Here is a 14,025-nt window from a genome sequence, read left to right as displayed (position 1 = left end):
AACTGACTTTCTTTGTGTTTGATTTTGGTTTTGGTTCTGGTTCTGAGGTGTCATGAGCATGCTGTGAAGGCGCACACACGAGTTGTGTCTTTCCACAATGTCAGCTTTATTCAATCATAAAGTAAAATTAAATCACAATTATAAAGCAGGTTCAGGATTCCAAACTCAATGATAATTCACCATGTGATTAAACTTGGCTTCTTACACAGCACACAAAGCAGGACAGAGGACAAGCCACACAACACACAAACTAACAGAAGGGTGCAGGAAGTGAAGGAACCAAACACCATGTCAGTACGAGGGCGCGCAATTGAGCTAAGGCCTCGGTCTGGTCCGGGTCAGCGCTGGGCACTGACTGTGTCTGATGTTCAAGCAGAGGAGGCTCTCGGTTCTGTTTGGAGATCGATTGGGCAGAGCCTTCAGCAACAGTTGCCTTTTATAAGTGGTCAGACATAGAGGGGTCAGGTCTGAAGAGTCTGACAGTTTGGAGCTCTAACCGTCCCCTTTTTAAAGGGATTTAATTGGTTTTGGGTCCCTGCAGACCTCCTTTGCCTCCTCTGGTTCTGCTCGTTATCAGTTCTGGGGTGTCGGCTGATATTGGTCCTGCTGATATCCCTTAACTGCTTGCGTCATTGCTTGACACAGGCCCCTGCTTGTCACAGGCTCCTGCTTGACATGAGAGACTCCATTTTGCTCTCTGCACAAGACCTTCTCTAAATAACACTAACAAGGAGATAGAAGCATGAAAAAAGCAGCCATTCCACTTGGCTTCAGAAAGCTCTGAAATATTTTAGCCATCACTCAACCAAACTATTTGATAGTTGATTCACAAGAAAATATTTCCAGGCTAACACCTCTTGATTCCATGTGAACAAGTTGAATCCCCATTTTCTTTCTTACTTTAAATTGGTGGAATGCAATGAGCCATTGCAGAGGTGAACAAAGTTTTATTCATTTGAAAAAATGTATTCGATGAAGGCCCAGATGAAATGGCCTCCCAAACTCCGGCATAATAGTGTGGTATAAAGTTAATATTTCAGTTATGTGCCTATGATCTCTAGCTGAAAGTATACATGTACCATCTAGAGGGCTCTGGTCTGTCTGTGGAAACATACAAATGATGCTTATTATTTGCTTTCCTGTCCCGAGCACCAGAATCTTGCCTGAAGTTTGCAATGGGGTCACCTGAATCCTGTGCTTCTTTCTGAGTCTTCCAATTTGGATTTTTATATAAAGGTGGCAGAACGATTCATTGAGAAGAATTTGCATGATACACATTAATGTTAGTATAGATAACATGCTTATATGTGTGTAAACACATAGCTATCTTTCATGACATAACCCAGGGACTCTTTGACCACCATCTTTCATCCAAGCGTACCCTTCTCCTGTATTCCCCATCTCAATTAATGGCATCACTTTATGTTTTGTTGTTTAAGCCACAAACCTTGTTTAATGTCTCTTATTCTCACTCCCTGTCTGCAATGAATAACCACGTCATACAGATTCTAATTCCTTGATTGCGTCTTATTTCGGTTACTGCAACACTGCCCTGACACATCTCCTTAAAATAGACCTCATTCCCTCCCATCCATTGCCTATGCTGCTGCTGGAATGACCTCCCTACAACATTATTTACTTCGTTCACCTAGCAAAAATTCTATCGTGACTCTTTGTGGCCTTCAGGATAAAACTCGCACCCGCATATACGTAGAAAAGGATTTTAAAGCACGACTCCTTCTGTATTTAATTAACTTCTTGCTGGAAGGTCAAGAACCAAACTATAGCGGCTGTACATTGCCACATTCCCAAAATGAGGTGGTGCACTATGGGCAAAGTTACTAAGAGTGTGGCAACAGCTGATTTGCAACCCTCAACCTATCACCAATTTCCAGTAGTTTCTCCCTCTTGATCTAGACCAAGTGGAGGATCATTAAGAGAAGCACTTGGCCCTTGAAATTTGTTAGGTACAGAAACTGGTACCAGGACTATATCTTAAAAGGTCCATGGAGGGTAAACATCTGCATCGCTGTCTTCCTTTGCTGCTGCTAACAACAAGATGACTTACTTTACTATGGAAAACTATTTTTATGTAATTAATGTCTGCTTTCTTGTTTACAATGCCTGATTTTAAAAAGAAAAGAGAAAAGGCTTGGCATATTTATCTACGTCGTTATGTACCCGTTAGTCCTTTGGCACCCCTTTCCCAAACAGATAACATTGTACAATAAAGGACTTTGAGAATCTAAAAAAAAAAAAAGAAGGTCCATATATACTGGTTGGCAGAGTAAAGAGGCTGCAGCAGGAGCAAATTTCACTGAAGGCAGAAGAAAGGTATATGTTGTTCTCTGACTTGTGGCAAGATGTGTACCACATGCAGGCCGAAGCCCTTTTAAATGTTACATAGATGACTGCCTGGTAAGTTGATGTCATTCCAACCAAAGGATGGATGTCTGGATACCCCCGGGCCTGAAGAAGGGATCATAAGTAGAATGGACTATTTGAGACCAGTAGTGCCCACCTCAGAAGTACCGCAAATGGAGGAGCATAGGAAGACCTGTACCTGGGAAACCCGGGAAACCATCCCGCCGGGGAGTATCCCTATTAGCAAATGACCACATTCACAGAGCACCCTCACTGGAATACACCTGTGCCTGTCAGTAAGCTCTTTCCTACTTCTTTCATCTCCCTGGTTCTAGTCATCAATGGGTAAAAGGACCAGAGCAGCCCAGGGATGAATTGGGGGTGGAGGGAGAGCAGCAAGGTGATCCTTGCCCTGGGTAAACAACTCCTTTGCCCCGGTGAAGAAACTGGAATTAGTATTATGAAAATGGAAAATAAAGGCAACTTGCGGATCGGGTGAAGATAGCACTACTTTTCTTTATGCAAACTTTCTTTCCCAGAAACTAATTGGAAAGTTTTCTAAGGCATATTTTTATCTGCAATATTCAGAAATACATAAAAATCTGATGATATACTTTTGCAATATTTGGTTCTTTCTTTATAGAACTGACTTCCTTTTAGCCACAGATACATTGCGTATTAGAAGAGATAATATAAAATGCCCTCATGCTTCTCTCAGAAAGAGAAATAAAAATCAAAACCTCAGAAGTTTACTCAATGGTAACACATAAATGTTTATAAAACACAATGAACACTCCGGTTAAAGGAATTTAGAACCTGGGGAAATATTCTCTAGTAACCCCTCTGGCAACATTTTAATTATAATGCAGTGCCCCTCCCCAGGCAATGAGTCCAATCTATTATAATATGAACAACAATCTATTTACTGCAACGCATTAAGAAATCCAAATATCTGGAACAGGTCATATCTCATTTGCTATTGCTGATTAAAACATATAATGGAGTAAGATGACTTTCAGTCTCTCCTTCTCTCTCTCTCACTCTGTTTAATCACCACTGCATTTGTGTCCAAGATTGTTTTGGAAATAAAGCTAATACTTTAGTCCTTGAATAGGTATAATTTTTGAAATTGTATTTATCATATGAAACTTAGTTTGGGAACTTACCTTTGAGTATTTTCCTAGTGATGATTTAGGAACTCTCATGTACCAGTACTTTGTGCATTTTGCCGAATAATTCAAGGAGGTGATTTCTGCACAGGTCACCATAGCATGCCAAAATATGACTTTGTGAGTTATGGAAAAGTACATTCCTCTCTACTCACCGTCTTAGATAATTCTCTAATCATTTGTATGAAGTACTCCTCGTTCCCCTTCTTTCTCTGTGAATTGTGCAAATGGTATTGAAAGGATGGCCTAGAGCATGACACTAGGTGCTCAGCTAACTGGTACACAGTGGGCATAGCTGAGCCCATCCCAGATTTGTCACTCATCACCCAGAGTTAGACAGGCTGCCTTTTCTCCACTCTCACACAGCGGTTGTTAGCTTTTGTGTGTGTGTGCGAGTTTAAAGAAGATTTCTCAGACTCCTGTTGGTATATCATTAGTTCCACTTTTCACAGAAAACAAAATCTTGAAAAGACAGATTATCTATGCATATAGAAAATGATTTTCCCTGAAGGGCATTTTCTTTTCCTTGATCCAGTGTATTTTTAAACGTCTCAAGCGATGAGGCTGGCTGTTCAGCCAAGTTCAAGAGCACACTTTTATTCAGCCCATTATCTATCATTGTGAATTCAAACCTGCTGTTTCTCTTTGCTGATAATCTATCACCTAACGAGAGCGAGGATGACTTTAAACCACAGGAGCAAAGAGCAGTCATGGACTTGGCTTACAAGGAGATTTATATAGAGAACTGCACACACAAAAATATATTCAATTCAGTATTTCCTTGCTCGGGTTTTATACAATGCTCCACGCCCTGACCCTGGTAGAAACTTGGATAGTTAGGACAGAGAATTACCAAATATTAAAAAGAAGAAGGAACACGAAAGGGTGAATCTAAAATGCATATCCAGTCTCTCAAAATTAATTCCCAGAATATTATTTTTAATGGGATATAAATCATTATTTTATGCACACAAACAGAAACCAGAAGGGATGTCCTACTGAAGGACTCTCTCTCCTAAATGTCCTTATTCTTCCTTCATTATGCTATCTATGTTCCCAGGATAGCAACATTAATTTGACATGGCTGAATTATGCTACCTACTGTTTTCTGTAGAGCACTATCAGTGCCTGAGGCTGGGTTTCCTGCTTTGGGGATAGGGGGCAGAAAGACATTTCTAACTCTACCCTAGTATGAGAAGCAATTAAGCTACAAGTTGTTTAGCTGTAAGCAGTTAACCTCACAAACCTAATAAATTATTTGATTATATGGAATGCTTAGAACTTTGACCCCTTCTGGTAAATATGCATGAAATTGTAAAACTTGCGTTATTTTCTTTGTTTCTGTCGCTTAATTATTTTAACTTTGTCCCCCTTAGTCCATGCTTCGGGATGTACAAATAGCAGAGAGGATAGATGCAGCTGTTCTCTCATTGCCAAATCATCTGATTATATTGTCTTTGCTGTTCTTACCATCTCTGTTTTAGTTGAAGATCGCCCCACTTTGTTTCTGCATAGGAGAAAAGCCACATTTATTGTCTTTGTCCCTTCTAATCAATTAAAAACAAACAAACAGGCACACAACGCTTCATGGACACTAATGAACCCAAAATAGTCTGTAATTAATTTTGAATTCACTACTAGTTTCAAAAATTAGCTAACACTGCAAATTGCACTGACCATGATAAGACCCTTAATAACAAGGCCTATTGTGTGAAATGTGCAAGTCAGCAAAAACACAAATGAAAACCTTTCAGCTTCAAACACTTCTAGCAGCATACAAAACAAAGCAAGATGAAATCTGAATTAAAAAAAAAAGAAGAAGCTTTAAGCAACTATGTCTCACACCAGATCTATTAACAAATCACTTCAAAGTACACTTTCTTTTTTGCACACTCATTTTTGTGAGGTCAACCCATAAGAGGTATGAGAGCAAAATTATCTTTTTTTCCCCCTAGAACCTCAATAATAATAATATACCAGGAATTCTTAGTAGGTTATCTAAAGTGCTCATAATAGATAAGTATATAAGTGACCTTTATTTTCGTTATGAAAATTAATTTTAAAATACGTAAAATTAAAGAAGTTTGCACTATTATGTAATCTAACACAAAGAAATATGAAATGTTCAATTATCGGGGTGCCTGGGTGGCTCAGTCAGTTAAGCATCTGCCTTTGGCTCCCGTCATGAACCTGGGGCCCTGAGATCGAGCCCCACATCCCCAGCTCCCTGCTCAGTAGGGAGACTGCTTCTCCCTCTCCCTTTGTGTCTCCCCTTGCTTGTGCTCTCTCTCTCTCTCGAATAAATAAATAAAATCTTAAAAAAAAGAAAAGAAATGTTGAATTATTACTTTGCTGCTGAACAATTCTGTAATCCTATTTTTATCTAAGTATTCCTGAGATTTCTTCCCTTTTTTAAGATTTTATTTATTTATTCGAGAGAGAGAGAGAGAACATGAGCAGGAGAGGAGAGGCAAAGGGAGAGGGAAAAGCAGACTCCCTGCTGAGCAGGGAGCCCGATATGGGACTTGATAATGGGATTCCGTATGGGACTCCATCCCGGCACCCCGGGATCATGACCCGAGCTGAAGGCAGAAGCTTAACCAATTGAGCCACCCAGGCGCCCTGAGATTTCTTTCTTTTCAGGAAGTACTTTGACAATTAAATCACAAATGTACTTTCATTCTCACTCTCCCTATATCTAATATTCATTATTTACATATTTAAGGCAATATAGACTTGTAGCAATAATTTCATATTATTTTTATTTGGGTTGCTATTTGTTTGCTTTTAAAGCAATACAACTTTGAGCTACAATTTTTGAAACAGTCCAAATGGTACAAATAGCATGCTGAATCACAGTGCATCCTCAAGCATCATACTCTCTGAGTTTAAATGCCGGTGTTGTCATTTGTCAACTTGGGGAAATTGTTAAGTCTATTCAATACTTGGAGTTACTAGTCATGTAATAGGGATAACTACCCACGTCAGAGGGACACAAATTACAGGGGCAATCTATAGGATTGACTCAAAAAAATATCGAAATACCTTTTCTTCTTCTTCTGTAACTGTTCTGTTGATGACCAATTTCCCCTGAATTTGTATCCTCACCCTCTCCAGGCCTCCAGGGCAGCTCTGAAACTCATGGCCAATCTGCCTCTTCTTTACCAGTTCTCATCATTTCCTGCTTCCAGTCTTCTCACGGATGAGAGTGCACCTGTCCCTCTTGAAACTCTCTCTTGAATACCTTTCCAATGAAGAATTTACGCAGCACTTCCTCCTAACCTTTGAAAAGCCCATTCCTAATTCTTAATGACTTTCCCAACAAACGAAAACCAGATGCTCCCCCCAAACCTCCAGATGCTGTACAATGCCTGACACCATACATAGCTAATCTTATATAAACTAAAGATTCATTTTTTTCTCTCCCTTAATTTTTTCCTATAGCACATTGTTCTGCTTAAGACTGTTATACATACAGTCAATTATCCAAGCTAATGGAGGCAAGCTGTGGGAGAGATAATTAAGAACAGTAGATAATCTACCCTGCTATTAGTGCAGGTGTCAGCAAAGAGTCTGGCCTGAGACATCATTGTAGGGGGTGTGTGGTGGGGAGGAGGGAGGCTTGTGGTCCCAAGATGGGTATAGAGTGTCAGGAAAAAGACACTGAGGAGGGATAGGGGAACCAAATGTGGTGAGGGAGCAACGTTAAGACAGATGATTACTCACTAATATGAATGTTGTGGGTAATCCAGAGTTTACTGTTGTGTTTAAATGCCTGCTTAGAATACAATACTAATTAATCTAAAGTCATGTTTCAATTATACCCCCATTGGTTATGTTTTAAGGTGACAGACCCTCTCATCAGCCCCAGAAGTCAAAATTACAGTTGTGATTGGTAGAGGAATTGGCATATGCCACACCAGCACTGGGGCATGATTTAACAAGTCCATGTTACTGATTATGGGTCAACGCCATTTATTCTGTGCATACAAGTCAAAAAATATATCCTAAAATTATGACCAACTGGTTTCTAATCAGTTTGTTTTCCACCATTGTTTCAATCAGTGGTCTGTTTAAATGTGCAAGAATATGTGATCATCCCTTTACTGATTCAGTAACTATTAAATGAAGACCTATTACATGGTTTCACAACCTAATGAAGCCTATGTAGTGGTGAAATTGTATATGTTCAAGAAGGCTATGGACTTTTTCCGTGTTGTAAAAGCATAGCAAACATTTCTGTTCTCCACATACAGCATAGAATCAAAATCATCAACCAATGAAAGCTAAAGAAATGTTAAAATCTACATGGGAAAATAGCAAGAGTAATCCAGAAGTGCATTGTTGAGTGGCTTAAAAAAAAGGCTGATAATAATGGAAACTCGTTGGCAATATAAGAGATCCTGTCATTTTTACTATCGGTGACTTCAAAGAAGAAAAAGAGTAGCAGATACAGACCTTTCAATTTATAGCGATCTTCCCCATAGTCCTTCGCTGTGGTGTCCTTTGGGCAGAAACACTCCAGGGTCTCAACTAGTGTGTTTTTCAATTACTGTTACTACCCTGTCCTGATAGATAGGAAATGATAAAACAAGAAGTAAGAAATCATTTTTCATAATTCTTCAGAGTCCAATTTAGCCTCAAACCTGCTTCTCTTGCAGTCCTTCATGCTGTAGAAGCTGAGTTCTTAGTGGATGCTACAGCCTCAGAGTGGAATCACTTCACATATTTTTCAGTAGATTAGCCTCTAGAGTATTTCTTTCTTACTCTCAAAGTCCAGCAAAACAGTATAGCCCCGAAGCATTCTCACTGAGGAGGCATAAATACCAAACAAAATATTAAAACAACCTTGATTTCCAATACTTCAAACAAAATACTTTCTTATATTTCTTATAACAAACAAAAAAAATCCTAATATTTTTCCCCAGTTGGTTGAAGAAATCTGGAATATTTAGATGAGACATTCAGGACATAAAATCCCAGTTGATTTGTATACCAGGAATTATGAAAACTACAAAATTTCTTTGCTTAAAAGAAAGCTGAATGTCCAAGGAAATTAAACTGCAAGTTGCCATAAAATAATTTCCTCTTTCAAAGAAGACAATCAATAATACATTGAAGTATTAAAAATTAATATAAAGAGTCAATTTTAATTGGCTTCAATTTTGAGGTTAATAGGTATTAACTTTCATTTTTATAAAATATGTCCACGTTAATGACTCCAAGATCTATTGTTTGAAAGATTTTCCCGAGGCACATGAAGCTAAGGTTGAAAGCAGTTAAGGGTGCTTGAATTCCTTTACAAGCCTATTATAAGCCAATATTCAATCAAAACGATTATTGCTAGCCATTAAAAAATTTACTAAGTATCAAGGGTAATAACTCTTGCATGTTATTACTGGGAATTCCTACAAAGCAAAAAGCCTTTTGTATTGCTGTTTGCAAAGATTTCTTAATTTATTTGACGTCCTTGGGAAAAAAAAAAAAAATCTGCTGTTCAGAAAAAAAAAAAAAAAAAAGAGTAGTTCCGTCCCCATTATCTCTGAACAAGAAGTGTCAGGAAGCTTCAGGCTAGAATTAACATGAGATAGACTATTACAGTTGTAAGAGCATTTAGCAGCCTTCCCTACTGACTTCAGGGTGATAATATATACAGCCCCTGTAATCTGTCTCCTCTGCTGCTCTTTTTTGACTCTTTCCTCCTCTCCTTCTTTACTAATATACATGCCTTATTATAAAGCATGGTAAGAAGTAAACAGCATTTTTCTACTAAAGTGACACCATTAGTTGGAGTTTTACCTTCGGCAAAGTCATATAAAGAATCACTGCTTGAATGTAACCATTTTTAAAAAGCCAAACACAACATTCAAGTATAGAAATATCCCATGACCCATGTTCTAGAAAGTAAACCATATCTAGTATTCTTTGCACTAGAAAAGCGTTCATATGTTGCTAATTTACACAAACAGGGAATGCAAATTTAGTCAAGTTGAAGCTCAAGAAAATAATTGTTTAGAATTGGTATCTAATAATTCATGAAAAAAATGCAGTAGTGTTAAGGAGAGCTGAAGAATGTATCTGGATCATTCAGAATATCTGTAATTATTATTGTAAATAATAATGTCTACCTGGAACTGAATATGGTCCAAAGCACATTTAAACCAAGGCAGCCTTTTCTTTTCTTGAAACTTTTAAGACAGAATGAACGTACCAGTCATGTTTGAACATTTTTTGTAAAGATTTTATTTATTTATTTGACAGAGAGAGAGACAGCGAGAGTGAGCACACAATCAGGGGGAGAAGCAGAGGGAGAGAGAGAAGCAGGCTCTCCACTGAGCAGGGAGCCCGATGTGGGGCTCGATCCCAGGACACTGGGATCATGACCTGAGCCGAAGGCAGAAGCCCAACTGACAGAGCCACCCAGGTGCCCCTGAACATTTTTAATACATTCGAATACATGCCTGTATTTCTCCAAGCATTTCTAATTCAATTTCCCTTAAATTGATATTAATCCCCTTGAAATTAAAAATGTAAAGCAAAACAAAAATGACATAAGTATGTAACTCAAAATTTATTAAAGCTTAGGCATCAAAATATCTAACGAATAACAGGAATCTATGGAAATTTCTTTTAATTCAGTTGTTTTCAACCTTGGCATCATTGACATTTAGAACTGTGCAATGCTTTGTTGTGGCAAACTCTTCCCTGATCATGGGATATTTAGCATCATCTTTGGCTTCTACCCATTAGGTTTTATTAGCACCTCCCCCACCGCACCCCACCCCACCTGCACACCATGAGTTGTGACAAACAAAAAATGTCTCCTAAAAGGCAAAATCACCCTCATTGAGAATCACTACGCTAAGTGGAAGACCTAATCTAAATTTGACAATGTTTAATTACAACATTAACATTGGAAAAGGAGCTATCATCAAATTCTCAATTGCAAAATTCAGTTTGTTTTAAGAAACTAATACACATACTAGCTGCAATAAGACAGAGCTGGGCTTCACCAGCATTTCCTATACACACCCCGGGAAAAGGAAATATTATTACAAATACACGAGAAGTTTGTGGTCCAAATACCAAATACCAAAATGTAAAAATACCACTGTCTTAGTCTGCTTGGGCTGCCATAACAACATACCATAGACTGGGTGGCTTAAACAACAGAGATTTATTTCTCAAAGTTCTGGAGGCTGTAAGTCTGAGAACAGCATACCAACGTGATCAGGTTCTACTGAGAGCTCTTTCCCTGGCTTGTAGATGGCTACCTTCCAGTGTATGCTTCTTTGTGTGTTCAAGGTGAAAGAGAAACCAAGCTCCCTGGTGTCTCTTCCTGTAAGGACACTGATCCCATATGAGGACTCAGTCCTTAAGATCTCATCTGAACCTTACCACCTCCTGAAGGCCCCACCTCCAAATACCATCACACTGAGGAGTAGAATTTCAATACGTGAATTTTAGGAGAACACAAACATTCAGTCCATAACAACAATTAAATTTCTAGCTTAGAAATGACACGGTGGTTGAGATAAGAAGTGAAAATTATCTGTTTCTCTCTTCCTGGAAAATCAAAGAAATGATTGTCAGTTACTTTTTTAGGATATTATATATGTATTCACTATGTTCAGATTAAATGAACATTATTAATACTACCTGACACTTTTATTGGTATAGTTAAATTTGAATTATTCTGATTCTTGAACTTGTCATCAGTTTGTGTTTTATTCATATGTACATAAAATAAAGAGATAAAAAGAAAAAGGACAAATTCATTTACCCACAAATCACACAGGGTCACAAAAACTATGTAAAGCAGTTTTTTGCTACTAGCTATAAAACTAATCTATGATGTCAGGAGTCTGGATGTGGTTACTTTTGGACAAGGGGAAGGAATAGTGATGCTGAGGGTCAATAATGGTAGGTCTGAGAAATCCCTCTGAGTGAGGAGTGACTTAGAGTGAGTCTGGGGAGGTCATCTCATGAACAACATTGAATACACTTTATGATTCATCGAGCTGTGCACTTAGGATTTGTATAATTTTTTTCATATAGTTCATACTGCAACAAAAATGTTTTTAAAAATTTGTTTTGAATTACAAAGAATTCAAGTCATGCATTTATTGCTTTTGTGGATTCCAAGATAAATAAGACAGCTTCAACCGTAAATGAGTCAAAGTCTAAAGAAAGATTCAGATCTGCAAACAGATTGCACAATGCAGTGTAATAAATGATAAATGACATATATGAGCAGAGTTCCTTGAGAAAACAGATAAGGAAGTATTTAACTGTGTGTGGAGAAATCAGGAAAGATTTTATGACAAATAGCATTTGGACAGGACCAGGTAGCATGGTAAGAGCCCATTTTGCCACATACTAATTACTATAAAGTAAGTTAGCTTTAAAGAAAATGTGTAAACACAGGTTAGCTGATTGTATCTAGATTTTAGTTTTCAGGTAGTTTCTATATTCTTGATACAAAAACAAGCCAATCATGGGCAAAATGAAACTCAATAAGAAATCTCTTGCCTTATTAACTAGTAAGAATTATTTAAATAGTAAAATAATAAAATAGTAGACATGGATATTTGTTTATGCTCCATCTTTGGGTGCTTTTGTCATTGAAAGCTTTCTTTTTTTCTTCTTAATCATGTTAAAGGCAGAGGGTAAAAAGACAATAGAAAAGATGAAATAATAAAATGTCACATAAATGTTGATGGAGTACATTATGCAAATTGAGACTATGCAAGTACTTGAGAACAGTCTTAGTGATAAAGAGATGTGAAAACATGAGTAAATGTCCTCAAAAATGATTGCCAATCATCAGTGACTGATTACAAGTAACAAAAACTAACCCTTGACGAAGAGTAATGGTTATGTTATCACAGGTGTAAGCTTTAACCTTGAGGGAAATGCTGGCTTCTAGAAATAGAGTAGCAGTTGCAGCCACATTAACCAGAACTGCTTGGTGTACTAGCAGAGGGTCTGTTTCAGAGAGGTGTGAGAAAAAGGATCGATTTTCACAAAATCAGAAGTTAGGCCTAGGAATTTCTATGTTTTTATTGGAATTGTACTCTTGAGAATTACTTTCCTCTGTCAAAGCTACTGTTGAATAATATGCTGAAAGAATTACTCAACCGGGAGTAAAATTTCAAATTATGTAAAACCCCTATTTACTTTTAAATTACTTTTTCCAGACATGATTTTAATTTGGGGATCTCTCATTCCTCCTTCTTTAGCAAAATCCTTTTAAGGTGGAAACCTCGAACTAGTCAACTCTCAGAAGTACTTCTGAAAGCTTAAACTCTGAGATTCTCAAACAACCGCTACTTCATATCTCCGAGTCTCTTTCTCTCCATCACATTTCTTCTTTGATCCCAACCAGCAATTCTATAATTAACCCCACCCTGCTTAGCAGTCCTATACTAATTTTCCCCATAATGATATTTTAGCCACTTTCCTGATTCTTTCCCTTTCTCATCTTTTCTAGTACATTCTTAAAGCCAACCATTGTCCATGGATCAATAGGAGCATCATCTTCTGTTCTCTTTTATTACCAATGCCTCACACACTGGGAAAGGTGAATTACATAACAATGTCTATTGGTATTCACACAAAGTAATGGTTTCTACTTTAAACTGCACCAATAATGTACTTACTACTGTAATTCAATAGAAATTTTTTTTTTTTTTTTTTTTTTAGAGAAACATTGTGTTTAATGGTAAAGCTTAGCATGCTCCAGCACCAGGCATGGCCTGAAGTTGAAGCAGCAGGGACGGGTAGGTGACCCTCATGGAACCTCACATGTCCAAGAGGATGAGGAAGGCGACCATCAAACAGAAGAGCCCCATGGCCTCAGACAGGGCAAAGCCCAGGATGGCATAGGAGAAGAGCTGCTGCTTGAGAGACGGGCTCCTGGCATAGCCAATGATCAAGCTGCCAAACACCGTTCCAATGCCAGCCCCTGAACCAGCCACACCAACTGTGGCAGCCCCAGTGCCAATAAATTTGGCTGCTGTGTCAATGTCCCGGGAGACAAGACTGGTCTGGAACTCCCGCCGGGCCACCTGGAGTGGGTTGCTGCTGTAGGATGGCTGTTTAGCTGGGATCTCTGCCCTACTCAAGAGGGAGGCAGACACAGGCCTGATTAGATCCCTGGTACAACAGCCAGGATCAGAGCTGGAGAAATGAGTAGTGCCCCGGTGGTCTGCATTTTCTCAGTCTCCCGGCTTTAGCTCTAGGTCTCAGCGCCAGCTCCCCCCCAATTCAATAGAATTATAATATTCAAAGAATTCAAAGAAATTCTTTTCCAATTCTTTGAGACGTTCATTATAAATATTTACTATATTCTTTACTATACTCTGTAAATATTTACTATACTCTTTAAATCTCCAATCATATTCCACAGTCAGAAAAAGTGAATATCAGGAAAAAAACTCCACAACTTCTCTACCATATTCAGTTATCTATATACAATGCCACAAATTCC

At 38.2% G+C, this 14,025-nt stretch overlaps 1 pseudogene; it reads right to left on the bottom strand.

Annotated features, from left to right (window-relative positions):
* Positions 1-13,336: 13,336 nt before the first annotated feature.
* LOC113918275 lies at positions 13,337-13,752 on the bottom strand (annotated as a pseudogene).
* Between the last annotated feature and the right edge of the window lie 273 nt (positions 13,753-14,025).

Source organism: Zalophus californianus, chromosome 1 (genome assembly GCF_009762305.2).
Source record: "Zalophus californianus isolate mZalCal1 chromosome 1, mZalCal1.pri.v2, whole genome shotgun sequence".
Classification (NCBI taxonomy): domain Eukaryota; kingdom Metazoa; phylum Chordata; class Mammalia; order Carnivora; family Otariidae; genus Zalophus; species Zalophus californianus.
Note: the sequence above shows the minus strand (reverse complement) of the source record. Positions and strands in the feature narration are given on the sequence as shown.